Here is a 17191-nt window from a genome sequence, read left to right as displayed (position 1 = left end):
TTGCCTTCGATCCCTTTTCTCTGACAGTTTATCATTTTAATCAATACCGGACAGGACTCTAATGATATACCCTGAAATAGCAATAAGCAATGCCAGCATTATTCTAGTATTCTTAACATGAACCTCTCCTTGCAACCCTGTGAACTGTCCATAACTAAACACAAGCAACTCTCCATTTACCCACCAGGGAAGTCTGGAGAGCTTTTTACACGACAGGTTAAGCACTGGGGCTGCATCTCCGCCTGTGAGTTACATTTCCTTTTTGAAACTTACTTAATGAGGAAAAATAATGCAAAACTAAAGAATACTTTGAATGTCAAAAAATAAAAAAGGAGGAGCATCACCGGTACTCCTTTACCTTCAAGTAAAAGTTCTCCCGCAGCTGTTGATCACAGTTTGAGAGACAAGAGGTTTCAAAGAGAAATAAAGATTTCAACACCATAACTTTCCATTAGTTGATTACATAAACAATGAAATGCTTTCATAGAAAACATCAAAATCCTTAACTATGAAATTCATATATTGATGCAATGCTTGTTTATTTTTAAAAGTTTTTTTTTTAATGTTTTAATTTATCTTTGAGACAGAGAGAGACAGAGCATGAGCAGGGGAGGGGCAGAGAGAGGGGGAGACACAGAATCCGAAGCAGGCTCCAGGCTCTGAGCTGTCAGCACAGAGCCTGACGCGGGGCTCGAACTCACGGAGTGTGAGATCATGACCTGAGCTGAAGTCGGATGCTTAACCTACTGAGCCACCGACGCCCCCCTGCAATGCTTGTTTATATTCACACACACTTATACGCACATCTGTGTGTGCATCTATATCTCACCAGGCAGTGAGGGGAGTAGTCATACTTAGCTTTGATCCTTGTGGGTTAAGACAGGGCAACAACATCCACTTCATGTCCACCTCTGAAGACAAAGAGGCAATTTTGGATTTCAGCTCTTTTTCATACTGGATTCTTTTAAAATTCAAGTAGAATGAACTATGATTCAAACCAGTGTTACGTATCCTAATTTCCAATTGAGGGTTTGTTTGTTTTTAGTCTTAAATACTTTGTTTCACGATGGTGAGTCCCAGTAGGTACCTGCTAAATTCCCAAACGAGAAGCAACTATATTTCATGAAAATGTTTATATCTAGTACCAAACACATCTTTATCTTAATAAATTAGGAAATGTCTCTCCTATCCTTTTGTTTTTTAAATCCTCTTTTCTTTTCATTTTGGCACATGAACTTGTAGCCATGGCCAAACGCCATCGGTTCAGAGTATTAACTTAAACAGCTGGGAGGGATCAATGCCTGACGTGGCACCAACCCCCTCCGCCAGCCAACCCTCCTTGAGCTCTCCCCACCCGAGTTCTGGGTTCTGGCCCCACTCGAGCCGGATGGCCTTTTCTCATTAACCCCTCCACTCCTGGTTGTCTACAATGATATAGCAAAATCTACCAGCGGGCTCCTTTGGGCTTAATCCGTAGAACTTTCTTACAACCACAGCCGTCTAATAACTGGGACTGTTTACTTCATAAAGTAGTAAACTCTCCTTACCTATGTCTAAGCACCAGACTATTAGCTGGATAATCAATCAAGACGCCAGAGAAGAAACAGGTGGTTTCCACGGAGGAAAGTGGCCAGAGGTCCAGGTTTGGCCACATCCCTCCCTAATCGTTAAAATAACCTGGAGAGCAGACTTCCCATCTGCCCTGATGTGAGCTGAGGCACCCTCAGTGCCAGTAATAAGATGACTTAACAAGTGGTGTAGATACGCGTCTTATGTCATCCTCACAGCAGTGCAATGATATTATTCTCAAAGAAATAGAGGCTCAGAGCATTCATTGACTTGTCCAAGGCCATACAACCAGGAGTGGAATAGCGGAACACAGGGTCTTCTTAGTCCCGGTGAATCACATGCCCTAAAAGGGCCACGGCTCAGGAGATGCCTCAAAAAGATTCTGGAAACCAATTTGTCAATAAATTTCATATATATAAAAAAATAAAAATAAACAAAATAAAGTAAAAAAAAAAAATTCTGGGACCGGCTGCATGAAAATCGCTATGGGTAATTTTAAAAATGCGTATTCCTGAATCTCAGCCAAGAGCCATGAATTAGACTCTTGGAAGGTGGGTCCAAGAATCCGCATTTTAATAAGCTCCCTAGGTGTTTCCTATTCACAGGAGACTCAGAAAACTGCTAATCTAAGTCTTTTCTTCTATCTCTAAACTTTGGAGGCTTAGTTTTTCATGAGGAACACTCCTGGGGTTTGTTTTCTTATCCATCACTTGAATATCTTTTATGAACAAGTCGCAGCTCTGGCCCTCCTGGTTTCACAGGGTTTTTGTTTTTTTTTTATTTATTTATTTTGGGGGGGGGGGTGGAGAGAGAATCCCAAGCAGGTTCTGTGCTTCCAGCATCGGGGCTCGATCCCACGAACCATGAGATCATGACCCGAGCCAAAATCAAGAGTGGGATACTTAACTGACTGAGCCACCCAGGCGTCCCTCACATTTTTCACTTAACAAATACTTATGTAGCATTTGCTACCTGTAAGGCCCTATTGATTGATGATTAAATTCTCACCACAACCTTACGTGCTAGATAATATTATGATACTTATGTTATAAATGAAGAAACTTAGGCACAGAGACGCTAGAGGTTCTTGCCTCAAGGGTCCCAAGATGTGTCCTTAGGCTGTCTGGCTTGAGCCCATGTGTCAACTACCACACTGTGCTCCCAACACAGACCTGCAGCTTCCAACAAAGGTTTGGGATTGTCGTGAGAAGCACTGGGAGAACACCTGCAGGCCCCTTAGATCTGAGCTTTATGCACCAGCTTACAGTTCCTTCAAGACGCCCTCCTGCTCCGTATCCCTGTGTCTTCACGTGCTCTGCTCTCTCTGCTAACATGCCCACCACCCCTCCTGCACATGGCTACTCCCGCCTCATCTGGCAAACCTAGAGGCCATTTCTGGGTGTCCAGGATGAGGTAGGTTCCCCTCTTCTCCGTTCCCAGGGCCCAGAGCTCACTGTCCTCATGGCGTTAATTACACTGAGCTATGCCCACAGATCTGCTCCTACCTTCCACAGGAGACTGTAGAGCCCCTGAGGACACACACTGGGACTTATTTATCTTCTGCTCCAGGTGTCCAGTGGCGAGAAGGAGCTCTATAGATGCTTGCAGCATAAATGAAAGGTTGCATTCAAAGCAAGGGATGGTTATTTGCTTTGTAATAGAATTTACCAAAGGTTTCCAAACCCCTGTGTTCATTTACATATCATTAATTTCTGGACAGAAAGTCTGGAGGGCAGAAAGTGAAAGCCTCTGCCAACTGGAGAGCCATCCAAATTTCAGATAAAATGCCTCTGAAATTATAATTTAAGTCAGTGGGAAATCTTCTATTGATCTATGAAAATGTGAATTAGACACAGGTTTTCAGGGACACTCCTGACGCATAAAGGGAGGTGCACACATTAAAGGGTGTTGGCTTTGGTGCTATACATGTGTAAGCAGATGGGGGAAGTGAAGCTTGGCTTGTGAGTTCAGTCCTTTCCTCTCCAGCTGGCAGAAGCGAGAAATTTTGAGAGCTCTGCTCTCCTGGCTACTGAAGAAGGATCAAGTTTCCCTGCTCTGCAATGACCGCCGAAGCCATCTGGAGAAAAGAAAATTCTCTCACACAAGAAGAACGTAAAGAACAATGGGGAAGCTGCGAGACTTTGGTTCTTCAGCTCCTGCAATCGAGAAAAGTGTAGCTGGTGTTTTTATCTAACTTGTCTCTAAGTGGCCTAGGAAATCAAACAGGAGAGTTGCAAAATGTTCTATAGTCTTAGGGTAAGAATTTCTTACATGCCCAGAAAGCCACTGGAGTTATAATGAAATTCCTCAAATAAGCAAAGCAGCCCCAAACATGGAATATTAACCTCCTCATCTTGTGTAGCTTACATTCTTCAGATTGTGTACATGCTAAACAGACTCACTGACATTTTTCTGCCTTTAAAAGAGATTTCGACTTTTTCCCTCACATCAAAGAAAGTATATCAAAAAAATGCAAAACGGGAGTTGTGATTAGTAGAAACAGACCATATTAATTTTTCCTTCTAAACAATACCCTGAGAGGAAAGCAGGCTAAACCCATTATGTTAATTCAGTGATGGAGTGCTCAGATTATGCCGCAAAAGTAAACAACGTGCTTCAGATAAAGCAGACTACAGCGCACCTCACAATTATATTTCATGGTGGAAAATAGGTTTAGGAAGCTTTTGGCCTGGTGATTTAAGGAAAATGCCCTACAAGCTTCATGTGAAACATGCAGTTCTATGAAACCCATATTTTATGAAATAAGGTCCGGTCAATGTTTTGACCAAAAATTCAGGAGTGCATGCCCCCTGCCATGGATGTAGGTTTGGGCCAATTTTCTCTGCTGTGCCCGCTGGTCAATGAATGCAGTATTATTTCCCTTCAAACTGGATCCTATGGGACAAGCCAGGAAGCCTTATGCATGATTGGAGAGAGCATCTCCAAATAAAACCAACAGAAAGAATGCATTCCTCACCAAGGAGAACTCATCAATCATATGAATAAGTTTTCCTCTTCTTTAAATGCCCATCCCCTCCTTTCATTCAGTTCATTCTCAGGAAATGCATTGTGAGAACTGATCTAAGCTAATCTGATCATTCACTGATATTAGGTTCCTTCTAGTAGGTGAGACCTGGAGGTCTCCTCTCCCATGACCTTGGTACCCAATTCTCCCACACACACCAACACACATTCTGCACATATTAGTGGGCAAGCACAAAAAACAGTTAGGGAACCAGCTCCCTGAGAAGTTCTTCTCCGTTATCTCAGTTTTTGTTATCTTCAAAAAGGTTCCCAATACTTGGCTACCTAGATTTTTAACATCTTGCTCACACAATGGTATAGAATCCACAAATCCCGAACCCCATTCATTTCCACCATTGTGGGAAATAACAATTCTGAATACCCCTTGCTGATCCGAAACAAAGATCACTGAAGCATTTATCGTAATCATCTCATTAATCTTTCAAATACTAAACACCCTGTACTGAATATTCTCAATTAGGTGCTGCAGATATTAGCTTGCTATCTCTGAGATACAGACTAATTCACATGTGATACACACACCCTACAGTTTCCACACTCAAGAACTTAAAAGTAAATTACAGAAAACATGATCAAATGAAATATTCATTTTAACATCTTTTTTATTAAATTTAAGATTGAGATTACTTATTCTAGGTAGTACATGGAAAAACTCCCCCTTACTGAAGTCAAGAATCTGTGCCAAATCAGGGGCGCCTGGGTGGCTCAGTCAGTTAAGCGTCTGATTTTGGCTCAGGTCATGATCTTACAGTTCGTGGGTTTGAGCCCCATGTCAGGCTCTGTGTGGACAGCTCAGAGCCTGGAACCTTCTTCAGATTCTGTGTGTCTCCCTCTCTCTCTGCTCCTCCCTCGCTCATACTGTCTCTCTCTCAAAAATAAAACATTAAAAAAAAAAAGAATCTATACCAAATCTTATTTCCTTTCCACCGAATATGAATGACTGGGGGTCTGAAGAGAACATGGGTGGAGAACACAAAAATCTGGGTCCCAGTTCCACATATGCAAATAACCACGTGATTCCTATAAGTTAGGAACCTTTGTGTTAAAGTTTCCCTGAAAGGTATTGTCTGGACAACTGAGATGCATTTTTTTTTAAGTTTACTTATTTATTTCGAGAGGGGTGCGGAGGAGCAAAGAGAGAGAGAGAGAGAGAGAGAGAGAGAGAATCCCAAGCAGGCTTCATACTGTTTCAGCAGAGCCCAACATGGGGTCTTGATCTCACAAACCATGAGATAATTACCCGAACCAAAATCGAGTGGGACGCTCAACCTACTGAGCCACCCAGGCACCCCATGATGCCTATTAATGCACACGAAGACAAGTGACAGAGTAAAATAAATTAGGTAACATTACTTAACACATGTGTGTGCTTCTCCCAATCTAACTACCTATCCTATATATCACCTCTAACCCATTAGCCTACAGCACTTCATTAATCATATGCCAATTAAAAAAAAAAAACTTACCTGCCTACTAATAAGGAACAGATTCTCTGGCCTAAGAACAAAACTTCAACCTATCTGTATAGCCTGATTGGCCACCACTTTGGCCATTTCTTCCCATTTCCTGTCTCTGTACTTGCCTCAGCTCCAGCTGCTCCCAATACCTGTTTGCACACACTCTCCAGGATCTCCCACCATTGAGCTCTGAGACCATCATAAATTCATCTCCATTTTCCCACTGCACCTGGCAGAAAGCCTATCCTGGGCACTTGGCTGGCAGCCAGACAAACTGGGCCTAGGAAAACAAGGACCAGGAGACCCCAGACCACAAAGCAGATCCTTGGAGCAGGCCTTAGGGAGAGGAGGTAGGTAGTCAGCAAAAGGAAACAGAACCAAGCACAGGAAGTCCAAGGAATCCTTCACCCCATATGATCTGACTTGTGCCATAACCCATCCACTTGGCAGTCCCACACTCATACTCAATGCCCTTGTCTTCTATACAAGCCACCTTTTCTCTCCATGCCCTTGACTTAGACTAGAGGAATGGATCCAGTATTCCTCCTAGGTCCCCAATCATATGCACAATATCGCCATCCCTGAACATTTGCACTGCCTTTTTGAGTGCCTACTCATGTGTCTGCCTCCCCACTGGGCTATGAGCTTCCTGAATGAACAGAGACCTAATTCATCTTTGTGTTCTCAAAACCCTGCAGAGCCCTTAGCCCATGGTAAATACTTTTTTAAAAAGTTCACTAAATAACTGAACAAATAAACGAAGTCTAGTTTAGAAATGTGACGGTGCCTAATTACTGACTGCTCCCCTAGCTTAGTGATCTGATTTCATCACAATGACCCTGGACAATACCCACCTTTTACTAATTCTCCTGTAGTAGGTCAGAACAACTTCTAGAGCCACTCCCCAGCAACCTTTGCTGGAAGGTTCTTCACTGGTATTGTCTCTGGTTATTTTTTATATTCCTTTAAATACAATGGTCACCCTGCACATACACGGTATCTTAATGTTCCAATTATCTTACTAGCAAGTTACCTAAAGTAAAAGGCAGTTGTTTTTTGTTTTGTTTTGTTTTGTTTACAGAATTTCACAATTACAGTTTATTTAAGTTCTTAAAAGTTCTATGATACCACTGCTATGGTCTGAATGTTCGTGCCTCTCCAAAATTTGTTAAGTTGAAACCTGATGCTCAATGTGATGGTATTAAGAGGTGGGGCCTCTGCGAGGTGACTGGGTCACGAAAGGCAAGGCTCTCTTGAGTGAGATTAGTGCCCTCATCAAAGGAAGATCCATTGCTCCTCTGCCATGTGAGGTTACAGTGAAAAGACAATAGAGAATGGGCCCTCACTACACACAGAATCTGCCAGTGCCTTGATCTTGGGCTGTCCAGCCTCCACAACTGTGAGGTTGTTCATAAGCCAGCCAATGTTACGGTATTTGTACTACAGCAGCTTACGCAGACTAAAATAATTTCTAACAAATACTGACTTATCTCCTATGTGTAAGAAACTAGCTGGGTGGGGCCTAAAATTGTAAGACATCATCTTGCCTTTCATGGGGCTTTTTAGGTCAAAGAAATGACAGCAAGCAGGATGCTCTGTGGGCAGGAAGAGGCCAGGGTCAGGTTCAAAGGAAAGGCAGGGACGAAGCAGGCTCTGTGTCAGGAACCAAGTAATCAAAACAGCAGGTTTACCCAGGGCACCAACTGTCACTCTTTAAAGGCAATCCTTTCAGGAACTCTCTTCCTCTTCAGACATCAGGATCAAAACAAAACAAACAAACAAACAAACAAACAAACATCCAACAATTTATTAAGCTAAGACAGCTAATAAATATTTTAAGCTGTGAAAACTCTTCAGTGTGGCATTTTTGTATTGGATAATAAAGGAAAAATCTGACCTGGCGAAAGCAGAGTTGTGAGAATCACCCCAGAGGAGCCCCAAATGGCCAACTGCTTTAGCAAACACCTTAGAAGATGAACAATGACAATGGACCACACGTAAAGGTGAAGGGCACAGCTATAACATATATATAACATATAACACATACAACATGGCAGAGTTTCATGCTTTCCCAAAGATCATCTCCAACTGTGTGTAACTGCATATACCCATTCTTTAGAGATTTAGTTTTTTTGTTTTTTGTTTTGTTTTTTTTTAATTCTTTTCTTAACATTTTATTTATTTTTGAGAGACAGAGTGAGACAGAGCACAAGTTGGGGAGGGGCAGAGAGGGAGACAGAGAATCGAAAGCAGGCTCTGAGCTGTCAGCATGGAGCCTGACGTGGGGCTCAAACCCACAAACCGCGAGATCATGACCTGAGCTGAAGTCGGATGCTCAACTGACTGAGCCACCCAGGTGCCCCTGGAGATTTAGTTTTAAAGATCTAGCATAAGAATTCTAAACTACCATATTTATTTTCATAGACATGTTATAAGATACCATCACAATATCTGAACTTGAGTCAAAATTAAACGACTTTCTCCAATTCAGAAACCTACATTTTCTCCCCTTTATTATCTATCTGCAGAGGGTTTTCGCATCATTTCTAAATTCAACAGATCTTCCCTACTTAAACAAAAAAACAAAAAACAAAACAACAAAAAATAACACGTGATATAAATTCAGAGAGTTAAAATATAAAGGCTGAACCTATTAGCCACACCTTAGAAAGAATGCAGTCACTCCCTTTCTCTCACTTATAATCCTACCAGGGAAGGGAAAGGGAGGGAAAACCAGCTTACTGGTTACCTTATTTATTTTCTTTTTTTATTTTTTTTATTTTTTTTCAACGTTTATTTATTTTTGGGACAGAGAGAGACAGAGCATGAACGGGCGAGGGGCAGAGAGAGAGGGAGACACAGAATCGGAAACAGGCTCCAGGCTCTGAGCCATCAGCTCAGAGCCTGACGCGGGGCTCGAACTCACGGACCGCGAGATCGTGACCTGGCTGAAGTCGGACGCTTAACCGACTGCGCCACCCAGGCGCCCCTACCTTATTTATTTTCTACAACCCTGTGATAGGTTTGACTACCTTCCTTTTAACAGATGAAGGAAGTGAGGCTAGATTGCCCAAGGACACAGAGCTAGTATGTGCTGGAATTGGGACTCACACCCCACTGTGAGTCCAAAAACTCTCATGTCCTTGTTCACGAGAACGGAAGCCAATGCTTGGTGGATGGTGTTAGAGAGGAAGCAAAAGAGGGATGTAGAGATTCGCCATAAGGCTTTAAATTATACCTATCCGATGCTGCTTCTAAAAACAGAATTTGATGTCAAGTGTCTCACTGTAGAAAAACATAACTACTCAGATGATTTGGCTGTCTGGAATTACCCAGGCTGGCAGACGCGGAGAGAAGGTGGGTCTCCTTCAGAAGAACCCACTCCTTCACTTTGTCGCCCCTCATTGATATCCAGCTATAGAAACAATAGCTCGCTGAATGGGAAGGAGGGAAGGAAGCAGAGAGAGAGGAGGATAGGAGGGAAGGAAACTCTTGTGTATAAACTTCTAGGAATTTGGCCATGCATATACACTTTGCCAGAGACATTTTTCCTTAGCAAAGGGAAACATGAGAACATGTCACTATTTTCGAAGCAAACCCCAGAATAGCATGCTCTGGTCCACTCTTTCCTTTGGAGCTGACTTTTGTCTCGACCTTTTGCAGGAAGCACACTGACTAGTACAGGTACACTGTCTGGAAACAGGCTTTTTTTCTCTAAGAGAACAACGAAATTCCATGTTTTATAGGTACATTCTGAAAGACACAAGCTGATAAACTCTAATGTTTTACCAACATGAGCAATTGAAAAATGAGACATTTGCCATCGATTTTAGAACAACGTGATATCCACCCTTAGGAGGCATATTTGCCTCCTAACCCGACGAGATGAGGCACAGTGTGGAGGACTGTACCAGCTTTGTAGAGAAGCAGTCCGATTGTCCAGAGACTGCCGCCAGAGGCTCATCTCAGTTTGCTTAACAACTGACCTGGGGCCAGTGCTCCAAATCCCACTTGGGGGGTGGGGGCGACTGTGCCCAACTTCTCTTCCCCAGGACACCTGCGATTCTCCTCACCCCCATGAGGGAGGCTGGAAAGTTTCTCTTAGCCCTATACAGCTTGAACACAAATTGAATTCTTTGGTGCCGGAGGAGGGCTTTGTTCCTGAGCCCTAGAAGGCACTCTAATGCCCCGGCCCCCTAAAAAGGAAGGACAAATGAACAGGGAAGCCCTAAGCAGACTCTGCAGGTTACCAAGGGGGGGCTAAGTACACCTGTGACCTGTAGGTCCGGCCCGCACCAGAAGGTACTTTGCCCTAAAAAGCCATTGTTTGGAGCAAACGTGAACAGGAGTTTGAGTATAAAGGCTGAAAACATACACTTTCCACTACCGCATTTATACTGCATTGTAAGGGTTCCTTTGTAAGCCTAACTCCTCTACTAGGCTAGGAGCTTCCTGAGTCTGGGACTGTGTCCTCAAGGCCTTAGCCACTGTTGGGCTGACAGTGAAAGTCACCCCATGCTTGTTGAATATGAGAAAAAAAATAAATGCTACAAACGCAAAGAGGGCTGCCCCCAAATGATAACGTAAGTTTGAAAGCTGATGTGGCACTGAAGTATTTACGAGAGAGAGCACAGAGACTGACTGTATGGAATCATCAGCGGCATCAAATCCTAAGTATCTGACGATCTGGAGAGCAGAGTATTTGAGCACAACCGTGGATGTCAAGATGGGTCTAGAGATTGCTGCTCATTGACATATACCACTCAGTGTGACGTATGAGGGAAAACTATTTAGAAACAGGGAAATTGAAAAAAAAAATGAGCCTTGCACTAACTAGATTCAGATAATTCAGTATTTTCACCACTAAACCGCAGAGATCTAGATTACTAGGGAATAGCAATTGTTTCGAATGAAATCTCACTCTGGGTGAGCTAGTTGGTGTTAGCGTAATGAGTTTTTTGTGTACTAGGCTTAATAAAAAAAAAGCGTATTAGTCGTTTCACACAAATATGGTAGAGTTGATGAATTACTCGTAAGGAAGGCAAATAACCCCTAGTCCTTTTTCGTAATTCTCTTATTTCAAAATACAGAAGTTTACCCTTAAGCACGTAGAATCTTTGATGACGATATAGGCCCAGATAAATGAAGTGATCTGCTCAAGTCACATGGCTAATTAATGATGACGTGTAAGATTAGAATGTAGGTCTTGCAACCCCGTATCTGCTATACTTTCCACCACATTAGTGGTTTTCAATTCGCGTCCTGCAGATCCTGCCGGCGCCCTGGACAGGGCATGGGGGCTTGAAGGGCACTTTCCACTTTTGGTCTCATGCTTTCTGTTCAGGTAGGCACACTGGACTTTAGTGCATAGGTATCCAGATTTGTGGATTTCATGCCAGTAAAAAAAAACCCAAAAAACTATATACAATTACCATCATGTCAAAAGAGAAGGGATATTTTATGTACACATTGAAAAAAATTTTAAGAAGAGATATTTTAATGCAAAAGACTTTTGGAAGGACAGAATCTCAAAATAAATGGAGATTCTTTTTTTTAATGTTTATTATTTATTTTTGAGAGAGAGAGAGGGACAGAGTACAAGCGGGGGAGGGGCAAAGAGAGAGGGAGACACAGAATCCAAGGCAGGTTCCAGGTCCGGAGTTGTCAGCACAGAGCCCAACACAGGGCTCGAACCCAGGAACTGTGAGATCATGATCTGACCTGAAGTCGGATGCTTAACTGACTGAGCCACCCAGGCAACCCAAATGGAGATTCTTGATAAAGCACAACACTACCCCACATTGTCCTCATTTCTTAAGGATCACAGAAAAAAGCCGGTACGGAAAGTCACTGTTCTGTGGACCTGAATTTGGGAAGCAATTGTTTTATGGAAAGAACATAGAATTTGGGTCTTAAACACATCATAGTTATGGGGCATCCTCAGGTGAGTCCTTTTGATCTCTGTCTTCTATCCACAAAGTTCAGTAACTCCTCACCCACCCACTGCTAGGTTTATTCCTCCACCAAAGAATTGAGTTTGGTTATTCTCACAATGTGGCCTCAGGACTCCCTGCAACAGAGCCATCTGAGGTACATATTACAAGCCCAAGTTCCTTGGCCCCACCCTGGGTGCAGTTCTCGGGAATGGGGTCTAATTCTAAGGAAACCCAGGTTCTTATTTTTCAAATGATGGTTGATAATATCTGCCCTAATCACTGCAGAGTCTGGTGGTAATATTACAAGGATAGAATTCCTCTGAGAATCTGCAGCAGCTGTAAAAGTGGAAATGAGAACAGGAAAAAAACAAGAGCAAGAACGACAAGAATGAAGAGAGTATCTGAAGAAGTCAAATCACTCATTTTTTCACAGTCTGTATTCTCATCCTATGAACAGGGGTTGTGAACACGACTGGTGACTTTTTAACCCCCTTTTAGAAGCTAAACTATTTTCAAGCAATATCTTTTAAAAAACAATTCAATGTTTATATATTTCTGAGACAGAGACAGAGCATGAGTAGGGGAGGGGCAGAGAGAGAGACAGAGACACAGAATCCAAAGCAGGCTCCAGGCCCTGAGCTGTCAGCACAGAGCCTGACGCGGGGCTCGAACTCACAAACCGTGAGTTCGTGACCTGAGCCGAAGTCAGTTGCTCAACCGACTGAGCCACCCAGGCGCTCCTCAAGCAGTATCTTTCAATGAAGCATCATCTTTAGATAAATACAGAGTTGCCCTGATAGACGTGACCAGGCACCCTGTCCCTTCAGCATCCCCTCTCAGATACCAGTAGCCTCTGAGGTCCCCCCCAGTAGATAACAGAATGATTTGATCTTTGAGGCATCATTCTGGCTCCAGAGAAGGTAAATCTAACCATCAAGCACCAGTCATCAACCAATGCCCCTGGTGTGACTATCATCAGCATAATCAGAAGATACTACCCTTAACTTAAAAAAAAAAAAAATCCATTACTGTTCTTAAGGCAGAGGTTCTAACCAAGTAAACCGTCTCCTTTCTTTCTTCATAGGACCTATGGAATCTGTCTCTTACTTTCCATCCTCCATGGCCACAGCCACAGTATAAATCTCTAGAAACTATCTGAGACACTCAGATAGTTTTGTAAACTTCCTGGTGTTTTCTTTCTTCATGTATAAATGTGTATGTTATGTCTCAATTTTTGTGCTTTAGGTAAAAATGACATTTTCAGACAAAAACAAAAAGCCAAGATGGCGGCCACCATGAAGAAGACGGCTGCAGAAGTTGTCAATGATACTTTAGAAGATCAACAAAAGATAAACAAATTGGCACAGAATGCAAGTAGAATCACAGAGCTGAAAGAGGAAATAGAAGTAAAAAAGAAACAACTCCAAAACTTAGGAGATGCTTGTAAGGACATCATGCTTGCAGATGATGATTGCTTAATGATACCCTATCAAATTGGGATGTTTTCATTAGCCATTCTCAAGAAGAAACACAGGAAATGTTAGAAGAAGCAAAGAAAAATTTGCAAGAAGAAATCGATCCCCTAGAAGCCAGAGTGGAATCAATTCAGGGGGCGTTACAGATTTGAAAGTTCAGTTATATGCAAAATTCGGGAGCAACATCAACCTCGAAGCTGATGACAGTTAAACATTTTATAATACTTTTTTAAAATGTGTTTAATAAACTTGAATATCGTTTAAAACGACAATTTCCCTTCTTCAAATGACATGGAAAGCAAAACTTTCTGTTTTTAAATTTTTCATTTATTCAATGGAAACTTGCCTATTTTCACCTGTCTTGCTTATTTATTTTATGTTTTTAACAGAAGAGAGTATTCATCTATGTATTTTGCATAACTATTCTATCAAGGGTAGGAGCTTTATGTCATGTTATTAAAATTGGTTAAGCAACAACAAAAAAAGGCTGTCCTGACCTTCAGACCCCTTTAGTTAACTGCAAGCCTTCTTTCTAACTCCTTGTCTTGTCACAAATCCAACTGTGATCAGGTTTCTGTTCCTATCCCTACAGTCCTCACAGGGATACTTCAAACTCATCACCTGCCAAACTGCTCACATTCTCTGGCTGCTTTCATTGACGAGCACATTTGTCTAGGGCTCTTGCTGAACAATCAGGCTCCAACCTCTTGTTCCCCACCCTTGACATGTATTTCACTCAGTGTCCCCATCTTGGTGGACAGAAGATTCCACCGTTCACCTAGGTGTTGAGGTCAAATCTTTGGATTCGTTCCTGACACATTTGCTCTCCTCACGTCCTATTCAGCCTGAGTCCTGTCACAGCCATGAAAGGATGGCCACTTTTCTTCCCCCGGGCTCAGCTCACTCCGCTCCAGCTCCCTGGATTGCTTGCTGTTCAGGCACATCAAGCACATTCCAGTTTGTCCATGTTGGGTCCTCTACCTGGAATACTCCCCCCCCCACACACATATCTGCATGGATACAATCGTTCGTTTCATTCAGGTTTCTGTTTGAATGTCATCTCTTCATAGAGGTCTTACCTAACCACCCTATTTAAAACAGTCCTTCCAGGGGCGCCTGGGTGGTTCAGTAGGTTGAGCGTCCAACTTCAGCTTAGGTCATGCATGATCTCACGGTCTGTGAGCTCGAGCCCCGCATCGGCCTTGCTGCTGTCAGCATAGATCCCACTTCCGATCCTCTGTCCCCTCTCTGCCCCTACCCTACTTGTGTGTGCATGCATGCTCTCTCTCTCTCAAACATAAATAAAACATTTTTAAAAATTTAAAAAATGGTGCTTCCGTTGCTCTATCTTTACCCTGATTTATTATTTTTTTCATAATATCACCACCTGAAATTCAATTATATACACTTTCATTGATATGTTTACTATCTGGTTCTGTTCTCCTGAGATATTCAGCCACACGAGTTCTGAAATGTAACTGTGTTTTTAACCCAGTATCCCCAGTGTTAAGAATAATACAGACTCTTAGAAGGCGTCTGATCAATACTAGGAAGGAAAGAAAGGGAAAAATTTGATTTGGTTCTTAAAGCCCTCATTTCATCAACTACCCTTTTACACTTAATGTCAACGTACATTGACATATTTAAAAAATTTAATTGCGGTAAAATACACATAAAATTTACTGTCTTAACCATTTTCGAGTGTATAGTTCAGGGGCATTCACATTGTTGTACAACCATCACCATCCTCTATCTCCAAAACTCTTCTCATTTTGCAAAACTAAAACTTTGTACCTATTAGAGAACAACTCCCCATTTCTCCCACCTCTAGTCCCTGGAAACCACTATTGTACCTTCTGTTTCTGTGAAGTCGACTATCTAGGTATCTCATACAGGTGGAATCCTACAGTATTTGTCTTTTTTGTGACTGGCTTATTTCACTTAGCATAATGTCCTCGAGGTTCATCCGCGTTGTAGCATGTCGCTCGGTGTCAGAACTTCCTTCCTTTTTAAGGCTGAGTGATACCGCATTTGTATGTATATACCGCGTTTTGTTTACCCATTTGCCCATCAACTGGACAACTGGGTTGCTTCTGCCTTTTGGCTATTTTGAATAATGCTGCTGTGAAAATGAGTGTACAAATATCTCTTTGAGACCCTGCTTTAAATTCTTTTGGACACATACCCAGAAGTAGAATTGCTGGATCATATGGTAATTCTATTTTTACTTTTTTTGAGCATCTGCCATGCTGTTTTCCATAGCAGCTGCATCATTTTGTATTCCTACCAGCAGTGAACAAGTGTTCCAATTCCTCCCCATCCTCACCAATACTTGTCATTTTCTGTTTTTTTTGGATAGTAGTCATCCTAAGGGGTGTGAGGATGTCGTTCATTTGGTTTTGATTTGCATTTCTCTCATGAATAGTGATATTGAGCATCTTTCACATACCTGTTGGCCATTTGTATGTCTTTTCCGGAGAAAGGTCTATTCAAGTCCTTCGCTCATTTTTGAAGTTTTGGGTTGTTTGTTTCTTACTGTTGCTGTTGAGCTGTAGGAGTTCTTTGTATATTCTGGGTATTAATCCTTTATGATAGATGTATGATTTATAAATTACTTTCTCTCATTCAGGGGGTTGCTAAATACTGTATATTTTTAATTCCTTGAGTTGGTTGGTGTCCTCTTAACCTGTCCATAATTTATTTTGGAGGGTCTACTCCTAGAGAAGAGAGATGGTGCCTCGGTTTGACCCGTGCAATTCTTAGCAAACAAGGCTGTCTATGTAGGCTTTCTGAGGATGATTACAAAACGATGCAGGATACTATTTGGTATCACTTTTCGTTCAATAGTGGCCAACAAATGAAAGTACAACTGGTAATTAAAAGCACATAATGTTGCCTGATTATGAATAAAATGTCCCAGCTCACTAGAGCATAATTCCTACAGCATTAGTGGAGAATTAACTAGCTTTATTAAAGATTTGGAGGACTAGTCACTTTTTCATCATCCTTTAATTAAAACCTCTACATCTTGCCCTTGAAAGCCTTTGTTTCTTACCCATTATTTTCATTCTTTATTCTGTCTTTAAAAAACGAGGATGAAAAATTTTAAAAAGCACAAAAGTTTTTAAATGAGCTTTTCATGCTCTGTAATAATAGAAAGGCATAGTTTTCTAAAATATTGAGGAAACATAAGATTTTAATGTTCTTTGAACTAGAAGGCCAAGAAGAAGAAGAAAAGCAGTGTGGTTAGCAGAACATTTTGGATTTAACGTTCTTTTATAGGCTGAAAGAAATTTATATGAATATACAATTTCTTCCCACCTCCCTGTTTACACCAGATTAAAGATACCACGGTCCACGGGTACCAGTACAAAGTCTTACGGCACAAATCGTCCAGTCATAGCACAGCTTACTTTACTTCTTTGTGTGGAATAGTTATTTGCCCTTGGAAAATGGCACAGCAAGACAGCCTCCCTCAACCTTGGCTCCCCTCCCCTCCCAAAGACCCACACCTGAGTGCTACACACAGTGCTGGATGGACACATACAGACATTCAATAGAAGTTGCTGAAATTAATTAATAATTTAAATCCCATTAGCCAGGATTTGTTGGGTATTATGTGCCAGACTTCCTGCTGTGTGCTTCACAGTCATGATGTCACAATGCCAGAGGCAACTCTTGTCACTTCATGACCATGAAACTATTTACA

The 17191-nt window shown here is 41.9% G+C and overlaps 1 protein-coding gene and 1 pseudogene across 1 annotated transcript in view; one reads left to right on the top strand and one right to left on the bottom strand.

Annotated features, from left to right (window-relative positions):
* ENOX1 (ecto-NOX disulfide-thiol exchanger 1) overlaps nt 1-17191 on the bottom strand; it is a 451396-nt gene that overhangs the window by 293161 nt on the left and 141044 nt on the right.
* On the top strand, nt 13185-13821 carry LOC115510955 (annotated as a pseudogene).

This window comes from Lynx canadensis, chromosome A1 (genome assembly GCF_007474595.2).
Source record: "Lynx canadensis isolate LIC74 chromosome A1, mLynCan4.pri.v2, whole genome shotgun sequence".
NCBI lineage: Eukaryota > Metazoa > Chordata > Mammalia > Carnivora > Felidae > Lynx > Lynx canadensis.
This window is presented reverse-complemented; position numbering and strand designations above follow the sequence as displayed.